The 20,153-nt window shown below is 53.6% G+C and overlaps 1 long non-coding RNA gene across 4 annotated transcripts; it reads right to left on the bottom strand.

Annotated features, from left to right (window-relative positions):
* Positions 1–1,364: 1,364 nt before the first annotated feature.
* On the bottom strand, positions 1,365–16,939 carry LOC131811714 (uncharacterized). 4 transcript variants are annotated; one of them, XR_009346087.1, is made up of 9 exons: positions 16,852–16,939; positions 16,453–16,533; positions 15,027–16,167; positions 4,760–5,053; positions 4,477–4,604; positions 3,677–3,853; positions 3,393–3,518; positions 3,060–3,207; positions 1,365–2,143 (listed from the first exon to the last, which is right to left on the bottom strand). It is a non-coding gene; the product is annotated as an uncharacterized LOC131811714 (long non-coding RNA). The 4 variants fall into 4 exon arrangements; XR_009346088.1 differs by lacking the exon at positions 3,393–3,518 and having other exon boundaries at positions 1,366–2,143; positions 3,060–3,210; XR_009346083.1 differs by lacking the exons at positions 3,060–3,207; positions 3,393–3,518 and having other exon boundaries at positions 1,368–2,143; positions 4,511–4,604.
* Between the last annotated feature and the right edge of the window lie 3,214 nt (positions 16,940–20,153).

Raw genomic sequence — 20,153 nt, forward strand, 5'->3', positions numbered from 1 at the left:
AAAGAGCTGGGATGGTGGGAGCTGTAGGTGCGCAGGAATCTGCTGTCCACACCTCTGCCCCCCCCACACACGTGCACAGCATCGAGTCACTTGACTGAGTCACCACATACCTGATACCCTTTATCGTGTCCCCAGGACTGAGGGGATCCTACTCCTCTACCCAAGCTCTCAAAACTCAGGCCAAGGGAGTTTAGTTACTATTCATATATGTTATTCATTATTAGCCTTATCATATTGCTATTTCTTTCTTAGTTTTTCCAGTACCATGACCTGTATTAGGCATTTGCTGCCCTTGACCCTCCCCCACTGCGTAAGGTGGGGACGCCACACCCACCCCGCCGACGGAGACATGGAGGCTGATGGTCATGCGGTTCACGAAAGGGAGGACCTTTTCCATGTTGGCTGGAGAGCGCTTCCGACGGGAGGAAGCGATGGTTTGTCCTTCCAGGAGCAAAACAGCCATTTCTGAGGTGACCTGGAGGAAAAGGTCCTCATGGGGAGGAGGAGTGGGCTGACAGGGCAAGCTGTGTCTCCTTGAGGGCCCCTTACTTAGGTCTCCAGGAGACAGCTTGGAGGGTTCTCCTGGGTCCCAGGGAAATAAGTCGAGACTGATTTCCAGCAGCCCCTGCTCGACAGTGTGGGTGCGTCTGGGGAGCCACGTTTGTATTATGTCTTTACTGACATCTGTAATGGACGGAACGAAGACTGGAGAGCTACTCCAGGGCAGTCAGCTCGCTTTGGGGCCAGAGACCCATTTTTTTCTTTCATAAAAATAGGAGCCAACAGACATGAAATCTCCAGTTAACAAGCGCTGGGCTCTGGGTCTGTAGGGGCCTGTGGAATTGGAGCCAGTTTGTACCCCACATGAAGCAAAGTCGGGAAGGTTCTCTTTCGTGCCTCCTCTCCCCGCAGATGGGCGGACTCTTGCTTCCATGTCTGGGACCAAAATTAGAGGGGAGGAAAGAAGCCACAAGGATGCAGAGTAAGTAAGTAGACCTGAAGCAGTAGGAGGAGGAGGAGCAGGAGAAGGAGGAAGACCCTGGGGAAAAAAGAGAGAAATAAAGTACATGAGAGAACGATCCCTTTCTCTCCCTGCCTGCTCTAGGTTTTATGGCCCAACCCTGTGTCATTTCCATGATATCTGTATCGCCCCGGCCTCCTTTGAGCTATTTTGAGTGATTTCCACTCCTCGCAACTAAACAATTCCTGACAGAAAAATAGGAGCCAAGCACGGGCTTGCAGTAATGAGGTCTCCGAGGAGACACGAAGCCATCTGTGGCATCGAAGCAACGTGAGCGCCCACAGAAACGAAGTCCTGTGGTAGCTTGTTTAAGGGCCACGAATTCTTCCCATGCTAGTGTGTCCGCCCCTCTGCAGTATGACCTCACTGAGTCCCAGCCAGAGGGAGAGCCCGTTTCTCTGTCCCCTTGAATCGAGGCTGGCCTTGAGACAACGGAGTCTGGCTGGAGTGAGGTCATGTGAGTTTCGGAGCTCAGGCATCGAGAGGACTTTGGGCTTCTGCCTTTGCCCTCCTGGGACTCTGTCCTGAGCCCACCTTGTCCAGAAGCCTGGGCTGGCCTCCTGAAGGATTAGTTAGAGACCACGCCGAGGGCCGCGGTGCTCAGCCCACAGCCGGCGCCAGGGCCAGTGGCAGGAGTGAGCGCCCAGGCCCTTCCGACCCCGCTGAGCCGGTAGTGGACTACAGCTGTGTGCCCGAGCCCAGCAGACACAGCAGAGAGTCCCCTCAGACAGTCAGGAATTAGCCTAGATCTTTGTTTTAAATCGCTAAGTTGCGGGCCACATTTTTTTATGCTGATAAGCTGATACCAGTTATAGAAATCAATACCAGTGCCTGGGCTGTTTCCAAAACCCAGAGCTAATTCATGTGCACGGGTCCAGGGGCCCCGGAGATGGGCAGAGGCTGGAAGGACAGTCACGGAATGATCGGTGGGAGCTGGAACCACGGGGAGGAAATTGCTCTTGGAGCCTGGGGAAGGGGGACGTGCTGCACTGTGGCAGAACTATTGGCAAGACTGTTACCTGCGGATACTTGGATTATGGAACATGCACCAAATGAACTCACAGGTCTGGCTAGAGAGTTTTCCAAGCCAAATGTGGAGGAGACTGCCAATGGACTTCCTTCCTGATAAGATATAAGAAGAGAGAGATGAGCTTAAGAGAGCTCTGTTCTGTTTGCAAGCAGAATTTAGAGACAACAGGAAACCATCAGAAGGTAGTGCATTGAAAAATAAAACCATTTCTTCTTCTTTTTTTTTAATCTATTTATTTGAGAGAGAGAAAGAGAGAGTGTGAGCAGAGATGGGGCAGAGGGAGAGAGACAGTCCCAAACAGAGTCCCTGCTGAGCACAGAGCGTCATGTGGGGCTCCATCCCACGCCCTCACATCACGACCTGAGCCAAAATCAAGAGTCAGATGCTTAACCGACTGAGCCACCCAGGCACTCTTGTATAACCCTTTATTAAGACCTTAAAATTGTCTAAGGCAGTGCTGTGTAGCCTTCTCCGCTGTAGGAAAGAGTTTCTAAGAATCTTATGGATGCTGAACTATGGCACACCCAAGGTAGAGATCTGTCTCAAAAAGAACGAAGTGGCTTCTGGGGCATTGAAGATCCCCAGGTGTGATTCATGAGAAACCCACAACATTTGAGAGAATCGTCTTAAGCAGAGTACCCCTAGTCTGGACTAAAAAAACCTGAAACAGTTCTAAATGAAAAGAGCCCTGTGAGTTTTACACACAGGAAGCAGACCAAGAAAGCTAGTCAGTGCAAAGAGTTCTTCTGGAAAGGGAGACCCTCTGAGACAGCAGAGCCCAGGGTTGGAGCCAACAGCCAAAGGGAATGATGGACCCAGGGCCACCCCCAGGGGCAGAACCAGGCCCTAATCAAGGACTGTCTTCTGTCCCCAGAGCAGAGCATCTTGATCACAAGCGCCTGGCTGGATTCCAGAACATGGCGATGGTTACAGACCAGCCATCGCCATGCGTCTACTGTTCCTGCCTTTTCAAAACGAAATAGTCTATCTTGTCTCAGCATTGCATACCCGGTGTGTGAGGGTAGATCAGTTGCCCGGCGTGAAGTGGAGCACCAGCCACATCCGGACCTGACCTAGACCACAAGACTCCAGATGCTCAACCTGATGCTGCCCTTGGAGGAAACCCTGAGGGTCTTGGGAGCAGGCCACACAGGACCTGCTGAGGAAGGAAAGTGAATCAATTGTGGCTGGAAGACAGATGTGAACATTCTTTATGGAGGATGCAAATTCCTCCCAGGCCAGGGTACCCACCCCTCTGCATGACGGCCCTGTCTCCCAGTAGGGATATGGACTCCCAGCAGGGATAGAGACTGGTAATCCACCCTCCTGCACGTAACTGACCTTGGGACTTGCTACCACCAACAGAATCTGCCAGAAGCACAGGCATAGGATCTCAGGCCTTTGGGTTTCTGTCTTGGCCCTCTTGGGACTGTGCCCTACACCGACCAGGCCTTGAAGATATCTGGGCTGAAAGACCATGTAGAGGGAGGAGGAAGTGGTGTTGCCACCATCCTGGCAGGGCCCAGGCCCCAGGTGGCCTTCCGCTGACCACAGACACAGCCAGCAGTGGTGTTACCCAGTCAGTTACAGAATCTGGGGGAAAAAAAATAGTCAGTCTAAGCTACCAAGATCTGGTGTGGTCTGTCATGCAGCAGAGTCTAACGACAACATCTGCCCCCACATGCTGGCGGCCACAGTGGACAAGCTCCGGGCTCCGACTGTGGCCCCGTCAGGACGGGGACCTCAGGGTCCATGATCGCTGAAAGTCAGGATACTGGGGCTTGCCGATCACTCCTTCCGGCCTAATATAGAAAGAGAGAGAGAGAGAGAAACAATAAAACACCGATTCTGGGTTTTCCAGATGGAAGCGGACATGTTTTTTTTTAATGGAACAATTTTATAGCTTTCTGCTTTTCTCCAGCCCTCCGAGACGGTCGAGACCTAATCCAAAAACTAGTCATGTACCTTGCCAAACTGCAACAGCAGAATTTTCTGCCATTCTGGATTTCTATGATTAAAATTAATTCACTTCATAAAAAAGACTGGCAGAGAGGGAGGAAAGAAGAAACTGGGCATTCTAGGCAGAGAAAAGACTTTGAGCCGAAGCTCAGAGGTGTGGTATCAAGGAGGCTTGCACTCAGATTCGAGTAAACGGGTTCTGAATGAACAAGGCTCTTGGCCAGTGGTTCCTAAATATTAAAGTCACTCAGTTTGTTAGAAACCCAGATCATTCAGAGTTTTTGACTGAGCAGATCTGGGCGTTAGGGGGGAAAGGCAAGAATGTGCTTTCCTGACAAATTCCTTTGTGATCTTGATGATGCTGTTCAAGGAAGTACCACACTTTGAGAACCACTGGCTTGAACTTAGCCCCTAAACATATAGGGGTTGGGGTGGGTGGGTAGGGAGATTAAGCGGTAGTTCCAACCTCAATAATGCCACAGGGAACCTGGAATTCCAACCTGTCTTCTTGGACATGCTTCGCTTATTGGTTTTCATCCTTATGTTTGAGGTCTCCTGGTCACAAGATGGCTGCTGCATCTCCAGAGCTCACATCTACATTTAAAGAAGGAAGAGAGTAGAAGTTGATCCGTGAACTAGTGGAGTTTGAGCTCTTTACCAGGAATTCAAAGCTTTCCTTGAGGGGCCAATCTTCTTCCCACTACTGCTTCCCCCAACTCCCCCATCCAGATTTTCAGATCCATCCTTACCTAGTAGAGAGTCTGCGCAGTGGAGGGTGTAGCTTTCTCACTCCTATGGCAGAGGCGTGCTTGGAAGAGGGGGTGGGAAATAGAGCTCCAGTGTTTGTCACAGAAGAGAAGGTAACCAAAAAGCTTGGAAGCCAGTCCTTGCCAGAATCAAGTGGGGGACACACTAGGCACCCAGTTATGTGTGCATGAGTGCCAGGAGTGGATGCAGGTAGAGCAGCGGGATTGGATCTCTTCTGTGTACTGGTTGGATGATCTTGAACACGTCTCTTTACCTCTGAATCTCAGTTTCTCTTCCTGTGAAAAATCAAATAGCCTCATTGAGTTGTTGTGAGCATTGAGTAGGGTAGCATAGATGCAGGGGTCCCTGAACGGTGGGCTGGAATCAGGAATGTGCAGCTCTCACAATAGCCCCCACCAACCAAGTGCTTGCTGTGCACAGAGCTCTATGCTAAACACTTTATGGCCTTTTCTCTTTTCCTCCCCACAATAGAATTCCCATTCTTCAGATGGCAAAACAGAGGACAAGAGGAAGCTTTTATTTATTTGTTTGTTTGTTTGTTTATTAAATATTTTATTTATTCATTTGATAGAGAGAGAGCACACAAGCAAGGGAAGCGGCAGAAAGAGGAAGAGGGAGAAGCAGGCTCCCTGCTGAGTAGGGCACTGGATTCGGGGCTCAATCCTAGGACCCTGGGATCATGACCTAAGCCCAAGGCAGACACTCAGCCCACTGAGCCACCCACGTCCCCCAAAAGGAAGCTTTTAAAGCCACAGCCTGGTAAGCAGAGAGCAAAGACCCAAACCAAGTCTGTCGGGCTCCAAGTGTGCACCCTCAACCACTCCTCGAGATTGCTTTTCCGGAAAAATAAACCTATCCAGAGCCACCAACAGCACAAGGCTAGCTCACATCCTTGCCCTTCCTGCTCTCACTGGGTGCGTAACCTAGGACAAGCCAGCCTCGCCTCGGCTCTCTCTGCCCTCAGCTGGAGGCAGTCTGCAGGAGCCAGGGAGGACCAGCCTCTCCCCTGGACTGCTGGCCCCAGCAGGAGTGGGGTCCTGTCTCGCTGAGTGCCTTCCAATTAGACTGGGTCTCCTGGTCAGGCAGGAGGCAGCAAGCAGGCCGGGCCCAGCAGGGAGCAGGCGGTTAGAGGGTAATTAGATGGGGATGTGGAACAGCTCCCTTAATGAGGAGGTTGTTCTGGGCAAGGGACACTGAGGAGGAGTGTCTCTCCCAACACCTGCTTCCCTGGGCACCATGAAGAAGCAAGAAGCAAGCAACATTCTTTGGGGCCCAGACCCTGTGCAGGCCACAGATCTCCCTTACACTCGGAACACCCAGGCGGTGGATGAGAATCCTGGGACTCGAAGTGAAAAGAACCTCCTTTGGGGTGTGCGGCTAGAAAGCGGCAGAGAAAGATGTTGAAAAGTTAAAGACCCATGTCTGTTCTGTCTCCCCTAGCATCAATCCAATGTTCTTCCTCTGCTCACGTCCTCTGATGCTAGAGCACAGGATGGGTACCGATTACCAAGGAGGATATTCAAATTATTTACCAACTGGTAAATTTCACAGTGCCAGGGCTATGAACTGGAAGAATTTTGATTTTGATCCTGGTCCCTACCTCCCCCCCATCCCCACCGCCCTGGCTGTAGTCACAGGTGCGTCGGGGCAGAACCTGAGCCACTATTGGGACAGTCGTTAGAGGTGGGGTTCCCTTTCTAGGCCACAGGGGCATGGCCAGAGGGGCTGCTTGGTCCCTCCCCCTGAGCACTCCCTTCTCTGCACCCCAGAGCTGGCACCCAAAGCCCAGAGATGGGTGACTCACTCCTTCTCCCCAGAGCTGACAACAGACTTCCCAGGCAGGAGCAGCCCGCTCAGGGAACCCCCATCTGGCTGAGGCAATCTGTCTGTCTGGAGGAGGGTGGAGTGTGCCAAACACTACAGCAGCTGTGCCCGAAGCGAGTTCTGCAGATTTAGAAGACTGTCCCCAGGAGAGAGGGTTCCCTGCAGAAGTCTGTTTGGGACTCGTGAGTGCTCCCTTGAGCCCTGCAGAGTCACAGCCCCAATCGCTGTAGTAAAGGTTCTCAGAAGTCCCCAGGGGAGAAAGGGCCCATGTTGGGGGCACCACGTGCATTTTCTAGGCCTTTTTAGCCACGGGGCTCTCTATTCTTTGTTCAGCCCCAGTAGGTCCCTGAGGACATGAGTTTTCCTTGGGCTACAGCTTTGGAAACATGGTTAAGTACAAATCCCTTCCTTGATCCCAGCAGCCTGGATGGTCACCGCCCGGCCACAGGCACAACTGATGCTGGGGAGAATGGGTAAGTGGATTCAGGGGAAAGGGGTATGGTCTGGGGGAAGGGCCCTCGGGTTGCGTCCCAAGGGCCCCTGGAAGCCCTTCATTCCCCCTGGATCGTCTTCTCTGTCAAATAATCAAAGCCCATCCACACGCAGGGGGCTCCACTAAGGGCCCAGTCCTCCCGTCAAAATGGAAGAGAGTTGTGGGTTTTTTTTGTTTTTGTATATTTTTTTAAGATTTTATTTATTTATTGGAGGGAGGGGGAGAGAGAGAGAGAGAGCGAGAGAGCACAAGCAGGGGGAGGGGCAGAGGGAGAGAGAGAAGCAGACTCCCCACTGAGCAAGGAGCCCAACACGGGGCTCGATTCCAGGACCCCAGGATCATGACCTGAGCCGAAGGCAGACACTTAATTGACTGAGCCCCCCAGGTGCCCCAAGATGGAAGATAGTTTAAAGCTGCAACTCAGTTTCTGAGTACCAGAAAACTGGTCCGTCGGTACCCAAGGCTCTGGACTGGAACAGAGAGCATTCAAAGACCAGCTCCCCCTCCCACCCTGGGTAAGTCAACCTCTTGAGCCTCAGTTTCCATCTGAAGAATTGCATGCCAGTGTTTAGACCACAGGGTTATGGTGATAGTAAAATGTGATAATTATAATAGCCGAGGCTTATAATGTACCGACTGTGTGCCCCACGTGGCCCGTCACACTTTGCACGTTAACGTTACTTTCCTAACAAGTCTATGAGGGAGGTATTGTCCCCATGTCATAAATGAGGCACAGGCCAGTTGTGACTTGCCTGAAGTTGCCCATGTGAGAGGTGGCAGGACCCGGATTCAAACCCAGGGAGTCTGGCTCCGGCGGCCACACTGTCACGGATCCTGGTGGCAGCAAACACCGGGCACGTAGCAACAAGAATTTAGGTCATTACTAAGGAATTCGGGGGAATCTAGAGTTTGCAGGCGGTGGGAGTTGAGAGGAGCCCATCTAATACAGGATGAGAGAGGCAAGTGCAAGGAAAGGACACAGGAGGGGTTCTCTCCATTCCCAGAAAGCGTAGCATGCCATCCCCTGTGGGTCTGATTTCCTATCAGTTACTCCACCCATAAGGCAAGGAGGGGAGCCTCCTGGAGGGTGTCCCACCTTCCCCAGTACCAGTGTGTGTTGGTTATTAGAGCCCCCCAGGGGCCCAGTCTGTCTTGTTTCATATGTCACCTCTGTCCTTGCAGGAAGTGACACTCCAGGATGGGATGTAAGTCAGTGACAGGGCGTGTCTGAACCTGGGGTCTCCAGAAAGCAGAGCCTGTGACAAACACTTAGGTGTGAGCACTTAGTGGGCGGGTGTGACCCAGAGAGCAGGGATGGGGCGGGGGGGGGGGGATGAGGCGGGGGAGGTAGGGCATGGAGGACAAGACGAGTTGCTCTGTCCTCTGGGACCACTGGGAGCACGCAGCCCAGGAAGGACGTGGAAGCCAGTGTACTCCGGCCGCTCTCCCACACTGGCCGAGCTCAACCCTAAGGGGCACCGTTCCTCCTGCCCCTCCAGCCTGTGCTGGGGTTTGTATCAGAGAAGGCCCAGCCAGGCCAGGAAGGAGTGAGGGGGCGATGGGGGTGGTGGTATGGGCAGGCTCGAGGCAAAGCGGTGAAGCTAGTCAAAACCTATGGGAAGGGCAGGCAAGCTTGTGTGGACCTGGGCGGCTGAGCGGTGGCTGGAATCAGGGCCGGAAGATGGGAGGCAGCACCTGCCCACAGCTGTCTGCTTCCAGGAGCCTGAGATGTGTTGTGATCAGGTCTGTTTGGAAAGAGTAAGCCGACTTCGAATGGAGGACCCGTGGCCTGAAGGATCTGACGTGGGGAGGCCAGCCTGTGGTGGGTGGTCCTCAAATTTTGGTGGGCAGGCTGGGTCAAGCGCAGATGGCAGGGTCCCGTTTCTGCCATGTGCGGGGCGGGGGGGGGGGGGGAGTGCGCGGAGGCGCTCCTGACACAGGCCCAGGGAGCACCCGGAGAACCACCCGTGTCGTTTCAGAGCCCTGGGAAGGAAAATAAAGGTTTCCAGCCCCCTGAGATCTCAGAAGATGGACACGAGATGGAGGCAGGAGACCCAGATTCTAGTCCAGACACAGCTCTCTGGCCTCAGTCTTCCCATCTGTAGGGAGTGAGTGCATTGTTCCAGATGATCCCTGTGGGCCTTTCTGCTCTGGGGTCTCACAAGCCTTGGAGCCCGAAACAGGAAGGGAGAAGGTGGAAAGTTGTCACCACTCCTGGATGCCTAGGGAGGAAGTGCAGAAGTCTGGCTGTCCTGGGGAAGGGCTGTCTGTCTCCTGGGGCAGCAGGGAACCTAGAAGCTCAGTGCTCCCCTGCTTGCTTCTGGAGGGGATGATAGCAGCTCCCGGGCCTCTCTACCTGCCTGGTTCCCTGGCCATCAGACAGACCCCAAGAGGGTGTCAGAGGGCTGAATGTCCATGAGGACGAGGTCTCGGGAGGAAACAGAACCCAGGGCAGTCGGCCGGGCAGCCCTGGTCCTTGGGCTGGGAAACTTTTTGCCTTTGTGTGGATTTGGGCTCCGTGGCCTGGCGTCCGAGGTCCTCAGCATTCAAACTCAAGCAGATGGGTCAGCCCATTCCAGTCAGAATTCAGAACACATGACCGCTTTCCTCAGGCCACTGAGGGGATGAAGGCTTTGAAACCGGATAGATTCAGATCAAATCCTGTATGACCTTGAAGAAGACTCTTAACCCCTCTGAGCTTCCTTTCTCTCAGAAAGTGATCAGGCTTCCGTCTTGGAGTTGACTCAGGACTGAATAAGATAGGGTAGGTAATAGTATGCCTGACATGAAGCAGACTTGAGAAACGACAGTAATTGCATTAAGGCCACAGCGCTCTGTGACACTCGCTAGGTCGCTAATACTATCTCCAGACTAATCATGCCACCTTGCCCCGGCCCTGGTGTTCAGACTCAGCTAGACCACAGCACACCAACACCTCCACGTGGATGTCTTATGTAGATCTTGAACTTGACTTGGCCCATACGGGAACTCTGGCTCCCTCGCGGGTTGCCCACCAGCATCCTCTCCCGCCTGATCCCCCCCCCCCAAGTGCAGAAACCCCTCGATTCTCCACGATGCTGCTCTTCTCGTCTATCAGCAAGACTGATGCTCCACATTGATGCGTTTCCAGAATCCGAACACCCCCATGGCTACTGTCTGCTGATAATTATTGGGATTATCAGCCTTCTATCCAGCTTCTGGCTTGTCCCCTGACCTCTCACCCCACATAGCAGCGGGGATCATCCTGTTAACAGACCATGGCACTCCCCAGCTGGAAACCACCTAATGATTTCCCATCACACCGAAGTCTTTCCTGCGGCCAGCAGGGCCCCAAATGATTCGGCCCCAAACCCCTGACAGGTCTCCCTTCCTATCCCTCTTCTCCACGTTAATGCACTCAAGTGGCACTGGACTCCCTTCTCCTTTCATGGGTCAACCTCCTAGCCGAGGGCCTGTGCATTTGCTGTTCCCTCTGCCGGGAAGAGTCATCTCTCAGATTCCCTGCGGAGCACTCCTCACCAAGGCCAGACCTGAGCTCAAATATTTCCTTCCCTGACTATCATTTCTCCAAAAGCTTGGCTCTGTCCACTCCAGCTGTCCTCACTCCCTTGGAGGGCACAGGCCTTGTCAGTCCCCAGCAGCACTGCCCAGCAGAACCCCAGTGATGGTGCGTATGAGCTCTCACCGGCGTGCCTTGAGGCACAAAGGGGCTTCTGCACTTGAAACATGGCCGTCGTAACGGGGGAGCTGGATTTTCTTTCTTTTTTTGTTTTCAGATTTATTTATTTATTTGAGAGATAAAGAGAGCACAAGTGGGGAGAGGGGCAGAGGGAGAGAGAGAGACTCCAGCAGATTCCCTGCCGAGCATGGAGCCCGACGTGGGGCTTGATCTCACGACACCGAGATCATGACCTGAGCCAAAACGAGGAGTCAAATGCTCAACTGACTGAGCCACCCAGGCGACCTAGAGCTGAATTTTCAACTTGATTTCATTTTATTTCCTTTATATTTAAATAGACACCCGTGCTAGGGGTTTCCTCCGTGGGCAGTACAGGGCCATAGCCTCACTGTCTCCCCAAAGAATATAAGCCTATGATGGCAGAGCCTTGTCCCTTTTGTTCATGGGCATCTCCCAGGGCTGAAAACATTTTCTAGCACACTAAGTAAGTGCCCGGAAAACCCTCATGAATGGATGCCTCTATTATCACAGAATCACGTCGTCCGCCTCCCATTTACAGGAACGAGGAGACCGGCCCAGAGTGGGTAAGCATTCGGCCACTCACACAGCGAGGCCGTGCCCCGTGAATCAGACTTTCTCCCCTGCCCACCCCCACTTGGCTCCCTGGTGTTTTGTTGGCAGCGGGGAACTGATTAAAACCAATCAGCCTGATTAACCCGGGAGAGCCTGAGATGCCCGACGCCAGGCAGTGCTTGGTATGGGCTGGGGCTGCCGATGAGCGAAGGCGAGAGGACTGCTCATGGGCCAGAGGGGCGAGGACCAGGGCCCAATGGGGTGTGCTAGTCATAGGTCAAGCAGCCTGAATGGCTCAAGATGCTAAAAACCTCGAAACCCAGGGGACAGCAGACTTACTTTTTTTTTTTTTTTTTAATCAAGAAATTCTTTATTTGTCTTGCTGGACCAGCCTCAGGAACAAGGAGTCAACAAAAAATCTAGTTGGATATTTTAAAAGGAAACAGGAAAACTTGCTTCCTGCTGGTTAGAGCAGGAAGCGGGTTTATAATCGGAAAACGAAAGATGGGGAGGGGGAGTGTGGAGTCTCTGTGGCCTGAGAACAGGAATAGTCCATGCCTGAGCTTAGCACTGCCCCGGACCCTCCAGGAGCGAGGAGGGTGAGGCAGTCCCACGACTGGGACCTGGTCTGCATCCTTGTCACCCAGCCTCTCTGCATCTCGGCTTTCCCATTTGTACAAGGACGAGAAAGGAGCCCACCCCACAGGTGACGGGGACAATCACATAGGAAGCGTAGGGCATAATGGGAGCTTAGCAGCTGAGCATCAACACAAGCTGGGCCTCCCATAAGCCGGTGTGCGAACGACAGAGGGCCAGGCAGAGGGGACGACCCGGGCCAAGGCTCAAAGGCAGGATGGAAGGGACCTATTATAGGGGCCCTAAAACTGGCAGGTCACAGTGGTCCCCCTGCTCCTGACCGTGACTTCAGAAGGCCCTTTGTCCTGCCTGGTTCCTTCCATGGGAAGCCCGGGGAATGGGTTGAAGGGGGCCAGAGCAGAAAGCAAGGGTGACAACAGGCAGGCCGTCTTAGTCGTCTGGTTCATCAGCCTGAGAGGTGACAGGGCCAGCCCCAAGGAGGCACGGAGGTGGCCTCCACCTCCCCACAGATGGTGGCTCAGTGTAGCAAAGAGATAAAAAAACAGAACAGGATACCACCAGTTACATTCCAGATAAGCAGCAAATCTTTTTTTTTTTTTTTTTTTTTTTTTTTTTTTTTTTTTTTTTTTTAGCGTAAGCTTGGAGGAGCTAGGACACACTTATACTAAAAAAATGATTCATTGTTGATCTGAAACTCAAATGTAACGGGGTTCCGTGTGTGCAGGCCTGGAGCCAGGTTGACAGTGTGACCTCAGATCCTGGTGCCCCGAAGCCGCCTCCTTGTCCTCCACGAAGTTCAAGGGCCCACGGCTAGGCCCACCCACTCCCCAGCCCCACCCAGCATCACGCTCGCCCCTTATTATCCTACCCCCATGGCCTTTGCGGTGCCCTGGTCCCGACTTGGTTCTTCTCACAGCCACCCTCTTCCCCTTCCCCTCCGTCCTCCAGCCCTCCTGCTGGGGATGCCTCCTCCCCCCCACCCCAGTCAGCTGGCTCCCCTGCTATTTCTCAACCGCCCAGGCCCTTGCCTTCATGACAGGCAGATACCATTCAACATTTACATGTGAAATGCCTCCGTCCCTATCTGCAGGGTAGCGTTGGCTCACCGCTGTACCCCAGCGATTGGCCCCATCCCCAAGTTAGCGGGCGCCGTAACCATCTGTGCCGTGGAGACGAACAGAATCTATTTCAGGAAGTCGTGGGGGGGGGGCGGGGAAGGCAGAGAAGGAAGGTCTGAAGCACCCACATGCTCACACCTCCTGGGAGAGACGTGACCATTTCCGACCCTGGCCCTCAGCCTCGGGACGGGACAGGAGCCCATGGCCGTGGTCAAGGGGCCAGGAGTCTCTTAAGAGCTCTGGACAGTCAGCAGCTTGCTTGGGGCAGCTCTCTCCTCCTCCCGGAGGCCCTATCCCCTCAGTCCCCCAAGTAGTGCCTGACACCCCTCCCCACTCTGCTACCCTGGGAGTCTTGTCCCTATAACCTCAGATCCTCCTGAGAGTGATGCCAGTCTCTCCTCCCTGCTCTAGATGGCAGTCCGGGGGCCTGCGGGCATCCTGTCCCTGTCCCCAGTACCTCCCAGGCTCCGCGCATGCAGTACCAGCTCAACAATGATCTGTAGGGTGAATGAATGAGTAACTGGCCCGTTTCCTCCCGGCCCGTTTCCTTCCGGCCCCAGTGAGCTTTTCAGGGACTTGGTGGGGAGGGGAGAGTGGCGGCAGCAGCAGATGGCCACTGGGACCAAGAATTAAAGGCTAAAAAGGGAACATGATGCGGAGAAGGGGGCTGAAGCCACAGGCACGCTTCTCTCCATGGATGTCATCTTGGATCAAACCCAGCAGGGGCCGGGCCGGGTTATCACAAATTATGTCTCCCCGGGCTAGCATTATCATCTGATTTCCAGCAATTTACAGAATTAAGGGTGGGACTGGCTGGGCCTGTTCTATGTTTGGCACTGGCATATCAGCCGAGCCACCAAGAGCCTTCTGGGATTGTGCTCACAAACCTGATTAAGGTGGGTTTGGGCCAGAATGTCGCATGCTACCCACACCCTCTCCAAGGCCGAGGATCTCCGAGGCAGGATGGGGAGGCTGGAGGGAGCTGGAGAAACAGGTCAGCCTGAGACCTGCACACCGCCAGCCACCCGGCCCCATTGACTCTAATTATGTAGCCACAGCGAGGGTGGGGGGTGGCAGCTGGCAGACGCTGTGTTTCCAGAAGGTGTTGCTGGCATCTCTCATGGGGACGAGATTACGCCCAGCATCCAGGGAGGTTGGGAACATGTGCGGAGAGGAACCAACAAGGCGCGAATGAGTACATCTTGTTGGAGCAGGAGGGGGAGGCAGGAAAAGTGGGGGGTGGGTATGAATGAGAGGAGGGCTTCTCTTGCAGCCTTAGCTCTTGCTACCTGTAGAGGATGTCTGGTGTTTTTGCCTGATTAACATTTACATCCCTCCTTCTGGAAACCTCATCCTAGCTTTCCTTTGAGGAACTGCCCATCCCCCCACCACTCTCAGCCGTGTTGTCCAGGCAGGGCTGACATCTTCCAAGCCCAAGATCTAGGGGTGGGTCCAAGCCCCAGTTCAGACAGTAGCACTGAACTTGCCTGGAGATGGCTTGCCATGCGAAACTGGGTCGATCAGGGTCAACCCTGGGACTTTGGTTGGGATTCCCAGGAACAAAATGTTCTACTCCAGCTAAGGTTGAAGCAGGAGAGAAGGAAGCCCTGAGCCATTCATTGATCTCAAAAGGAAGTCAGCGCCAGGAAAGCAGGACGAGGAGAAGGAACAAGGAAGGGGAAATCCTGGATCCAGCCATGCCTGAAGCTCATTTCCCACACTCTTCTGATAACACGAGCAAAACATTCCCTTTGAGCTGAGTTTCTGTGATTTGTAAATCAAAGAACCTACTGATTACCCTCGGTCCTCCACTCTAGTCACATGAGCCTCATTGCAGTTCTCAGAAGGGGTCAGACACCGCACCTGCCGACTGTTACTCCAGCTCTAACCTCCACCAGGAATGCCAGACCCACCTCAAGACCTCCTCTGAAACCTTCTCTACCCTGCACGCAAATGACACCTACTTCGAGAGCCATCCTGAGACGTTGCGGTCACTCCCACGGTGGACAGAGCAAACTCTTCTCCCAGGGTCCACCTGGTGGCACTGATCTTGCATCATTTGTGTATCTATTTAACTCTGCCCGGCGGCCCAGAACCGTGCTGGGCCATGAGCTGGAACATGAGCTCATCTCGTCTTCATACCCACCCCTTGAGGTGCTTGCCTTCCAATCTCTGTCCTGCAGGGTGGCAAGGACTCAGGCTGCGACCTGTTCCATGTCGGAGGGGAGAGGTGGGCCCCCAGAGCTCCGTCCCAGGCCGACTATGCTGTCCTGGCCACTGGCTGGTATGCCTGCCAGGGTCTTTCTCCTGATCTCACTGCAGCGGCCCATGGGAAAGTCCAGGGAAAAGTGTCACCGTGGCATTCACCCTGCATTGGCTCTCACTGATGCTTCACTTCCCAGTGGCTGTGTGTCCCCGGGTGAGTAGCTCCTCCAGCTTTCGCCTTCTTTTGGTTAGTGTTATTGCGGTAAAATACACCCATCATGAATTGTAGCATCTGAGCCATTTTCAGGCATAAGGTTGGATGACATCAAGTGCACCCAGGGCCAAGCAGCCATCACCCCTGTCCATCTCCAGAGCTCTTTTCATTGTATAAAATTTCGACTCCTCCTCCAGCCCCTGGCAACTGCCACGGTCCTTTCTGCCTTGTGAATCTGACTGCTCTAGCTCACTTCCCGTGACTGTGGTCATTGCGTGTTCATCTCTTTGTGCCCAGCTTCTGTCACTTAGCTTAAAGTCCTCGAGGTTCATCCATGTTGTAACTCCTGCCAGCCTTTCCTTTCTTTTTAAGGCCGGCTAATACTCCTTACAGGTAGCCGACCTTATCTTAGTTCCGATCACGGGAACCAGGCTGTCCCCGTGGTGAGAGAGATTTCTTGGCCCCAATTCCTCTCCTCTCTAGTCTGAGGAACATGCACTCAGAGCCAGGCGCTGTGCTGGGAGCGATCCCTCCCACCCACCGGCTCTCATTCCAGTGCCAAGGAGAAGCCCATCCGTGGGACCACAGAGCAGGAGAAGAAAAGCGCCAATCCAGAAACTCGTGACTGAACCCTCAAGGGCAAGGTGATGTTTCAACTTTCCCTGAGGATCTGCAAGGCATCAATGCTGCGGAGCAAGGAGAAGAAATATTCAGTCTTTGGACAGGGGAGCTGTCTGTGGAAACCCGGGGGGGGGGGCGGGGACGGCTGCTGGCTGGTCCTCCTGGCCCAAAGACCAGCTTTGTGGAGGGACACCTTTGGGATGACACTGCCCATCTGACTTCCAGACTCCCCTGTGGCAGTTGCCTGGGCTGAACCAGGCCCGGGGCTGGGCACCCTGGAAGGCAGGGCAGGCAGAGGAAGGTGAAGGGCTCCAAGTCACCCTTGGCCTCATGGCAGGGCTCGGGCTTACCAGGTGCAGTGTGCTCAATACCGGTAGGATTCTACAGCCTCGAGGACCATCCGGAAGGTTCCCTCCTTCCTTCGAAAAATTCTAAAAATAAGAAGGAAAATGATCACTCAGTCCCCAAGCCCAGTGGGAACTGGAGCTGGGGAAGGGCTGGCGGTGTTAGGGAGCTACCCCAAGGTGGCTGGAGGACAGCCGCTCTCACGGTCAGTGAGGACGATGGCAATGATGGGGTTAGGAAGCTGCTGTCAGTGCTCCCCTTACCCCCGTATTTGGAAGCAAGCATACCACTCCCCACCGTGGAAGACTGGAGGAACGTCCTGGTTCTCCAGCCCCCTCCCTGCCCATACAGAATTCCACACCCACGTCTTGCCCTACTGTGGACTCCAGAGCAAGCACACTTACCATGATGAGCCATGGGCACTGTCTAGATTTGTTGTATCATAATACTGTACACCAGAAACTACTATCACTCCATGTTAATTACACTGGAATTAAAATAAAAAACTAATAATAATAATATAAAAAATATATATTATAATAATATAATAATAAAAAAAGAATGCTATATCCACACCTTTTGCCACAAGTCTTAACTGTAGACTCTTGGTAGAGGAAACATCCTTTCCTGACCCAGGAGGTTGGGCATGGCCTCGTGACTCACTCGGGCCAATGGAAATGTTCTGTGCTTACATAATTCAACTCGGTCTCCCGCGCTTCGGCCATCTGCTCTCCGAAGAACACGCCCCAAGCGGTACCAGTCCAAGCAAAAGCAGAAAACCAGTGGATCTGGCTTGAACCCAAGGCCCAGCCAGGAATCACGCCTGATCAAACTGAGCAGCGATCTGATGAACCCAAGCTGACTGGAGACGCCACAGGGAGAGAAATAATTATCATCCCCCGCAGGCCAGAGAATGTGGCCGCTTGTCCCCCTCAGGAGTCCCTGGCCGACTCATATACCACACGCATATACGTGTCTGCGGACAATACGAAGGCCGACTCATATACCACACGCATATACGTGTCTGCGGACAATACGAAGGTGAGCTCACCCACGGACATACATGGGACATGTGCTCTAGCCACGTCACAACTCCACAAACACATCTGAAAGCCACAGACAGATCCTCCCTCAGGGGCTAGGCAGTCTGACCTATGTGTCACGGACTGTGTCTGTGGCCCTCGCTGGCCTTAATCCCAACCCGAGGCTGGGAACCAGGGCTCCCTTCCTTGAAGCAGAAGCCTGGGGGGTTGGGGTGGTGGGGAGGGACAGCAGTGTGTCCTCACGTCTGTGTCCTACAGTGACCAGTCGAGGCTGCGTCACACCAGTTCAAATGCCTGGTTTGAGTTTTGTTGGATAGACTCAATCCAAAGTGTTGGCCATTTCCTTTGTGGATTCTGGGACTCTTGGGAACCACCAGCCCTGGCATTTCAGGATTCCTCTGGTCCCGCGAGGCTGCTGGAGGGAGCCTCCTGAGCAGAAAGGAGGCGGGTGTCCCGGCCGCTGCCTTTGAGGGAGCCCCGTGGACCCTCCCTGACAAGCCCCCTTAGCCCTGGGGTCCGGCTCTGAGCAGGGAAGTCAAGGACATGTGGCGGTGACAGAACCAGGTCCTGGCATCAGACTGCTCTGTCCCTGCGGGTCCTTGGGCAAGTCCCCTCACCTCCCTGGACCTCAGTTTCTCTCTGTGTAGCCTATTTAAGGCCAACCCCTGAGTCAAGCCTCAGAGCCCAGCCCCTCTCACCCACTAAACACACCGTTCCAGAAGTTCTTCCTCCTTGCCTCCGCATCATCGGTTTTTCCGCCTTTCCTGGGTCATCCTCAACAGCCTATAAATACGCTCGAGTTTCTCTTACCTTAAAACAATGACCACACGGGCGCCTGGGTGGCTCAGTGGGTTAAGCCGCTGCCTTCGGCTCAGGTCATGATCTCAGGGTCCTGGGATCGAGTCCCGCATCAGGCTCTCTGCTCGGCAGGGAGCCTGCTTCCCTCTCTTTCTCTCTCTGTCTGCCTCTCCATCTGCTTGTGATTTCTCTCTGTCAAATAAATAAATAAAAATCTTTAAAAAAAAAAAACAACGACCACAAAAACCCTGGCCATGCCCCATGCCCCCTGACCCCGCACATCTGTTTCCTGGGTTACCCTTCAGAGCAAAGCTCCTTGAAAGACTTGCTGGGCCACATCAACGAAGGCAGGCCAACTCCCTTGCCACTCTTCCCACTCTGTCCTGAGCCCTCCGGCGTCAGGTTTTGTCCCCACAGTTCCACCATAACCACTCTCATCAGCATCAGCACGGCCTCCTGTTGCTAAATCCAGTGTCATTTCTTGGGCTCCTTTTACTGGGCTCACAGCACACGCTGTTGGCTCCCTCTCTGGGGGGTCTCCATACTCCTGGTTCCCTGCCTCCTGGCTGCGGCCCTCCTCACCCGCTACTACTCCCCCTCCCCTGCTAGTCTCTAACCCTGAGGGCCTGGTCTTCATCCTTTCTGTCCACACCCACCTCCTTGGGGATGGCAAAGACAAATACCGTAGATATCGTGGCAAACACCACACCCAGACTTGTGCCCTGACCCCCAGCATCGTACCCAACTTCTCACTGGGTATCTCTGCCCTGCCACTGACAGGCATCTAATCTCCATACTTCCCCATCTTGGAAAATGAGAACATCCCCTTCCCACCACTGACCCCAACACCTGGAGTGATGACCACTGACAACTTCCTTTTCCTTCCACTGGTGTTCCCTCCAGCCCTTCAGCACTCCCTGTTGGTTCTACCTCCAGGATGTGTCCCTAATCTGACCACTCCTCGCTTCCTCCCCCTTTCCCTATCAGAGATATCCCTGCCCCAAATACTAGCCCCCATAAATTCCATCTCACTCAAGGTAAAAGCCTAGGTCCCTGCTCTGAACTATAGAGCCCAACCTCATCCCTAGGCTCTACCAGAGAAGCTCAGCCAGAGGGTCCTGAGCATGGCTCCTCTGTCATCGCCCCCTTTGCCCACCCTACCAGTCACACCGATCCTACAGTGCTCCTCAAACACTCAGTTGCCGCACACCATGATAAGGTCTTTGCAGTGGCTGTTCCCTCTGCCAGGAGCACTTGGCTCAGGTACGTACATGTCTCCTTCAAATCTATGCTCAGATCTGACCTTTTCCTAATGCCTTTCCTGAGCACTAGGTTTTCCATTGCAAGCCCCTCTGTACCCCTCTGCCCACCAGCCCCTTCCCCTTGATCTTCCTGTCATACTTATTTATGACTTTTATTATTGTTTCCACTCTAGATTGTAAGCTCCATGAGAGCAAGGATTGCTGTGTTTTTCAGGGTACCTAGAACATGGTAGGAGCTCAGTAAATACCTGTTAATGAATCTCCAGCAAGTGAGGACAGTTCTGCACCTGCCTCACTGGGCTTAGAGTTCAATAAGAGAGTGCAAGTTGGTTGCTTAAGCTAGGGAATGTGTGGCCACACAGAAAGGTTAGTTCTAATGTTATTGTCATGGCTACCACCATCACCACCACCACCACCATCATCACCGTCATCACCACCACCACCACTACCACCGTCATCACCGTCATCACCACCACCACCACTACCACCGTCATCACCATCATCACCACCACTGCCACCACGACCACCATCATCATCATCACATCACTCCCAACATTATCATAATTATCATCATCATCACCACCACCACCATCACCATCATCA

Source organism: Mustela lutreola, chromosome 1, assembly GCF_030435805.1.
Source record: "Mustela lutreola isolate mMusLut2 chromosome 1, mMusLut2.pri, whole genome shotgun sequence".
Lineage (NCBI taxonomy): Eukaryota > Metazoa > Chordata > Mammalia > Carnivora > Mustelidae > Mustela > Mustela lutreola.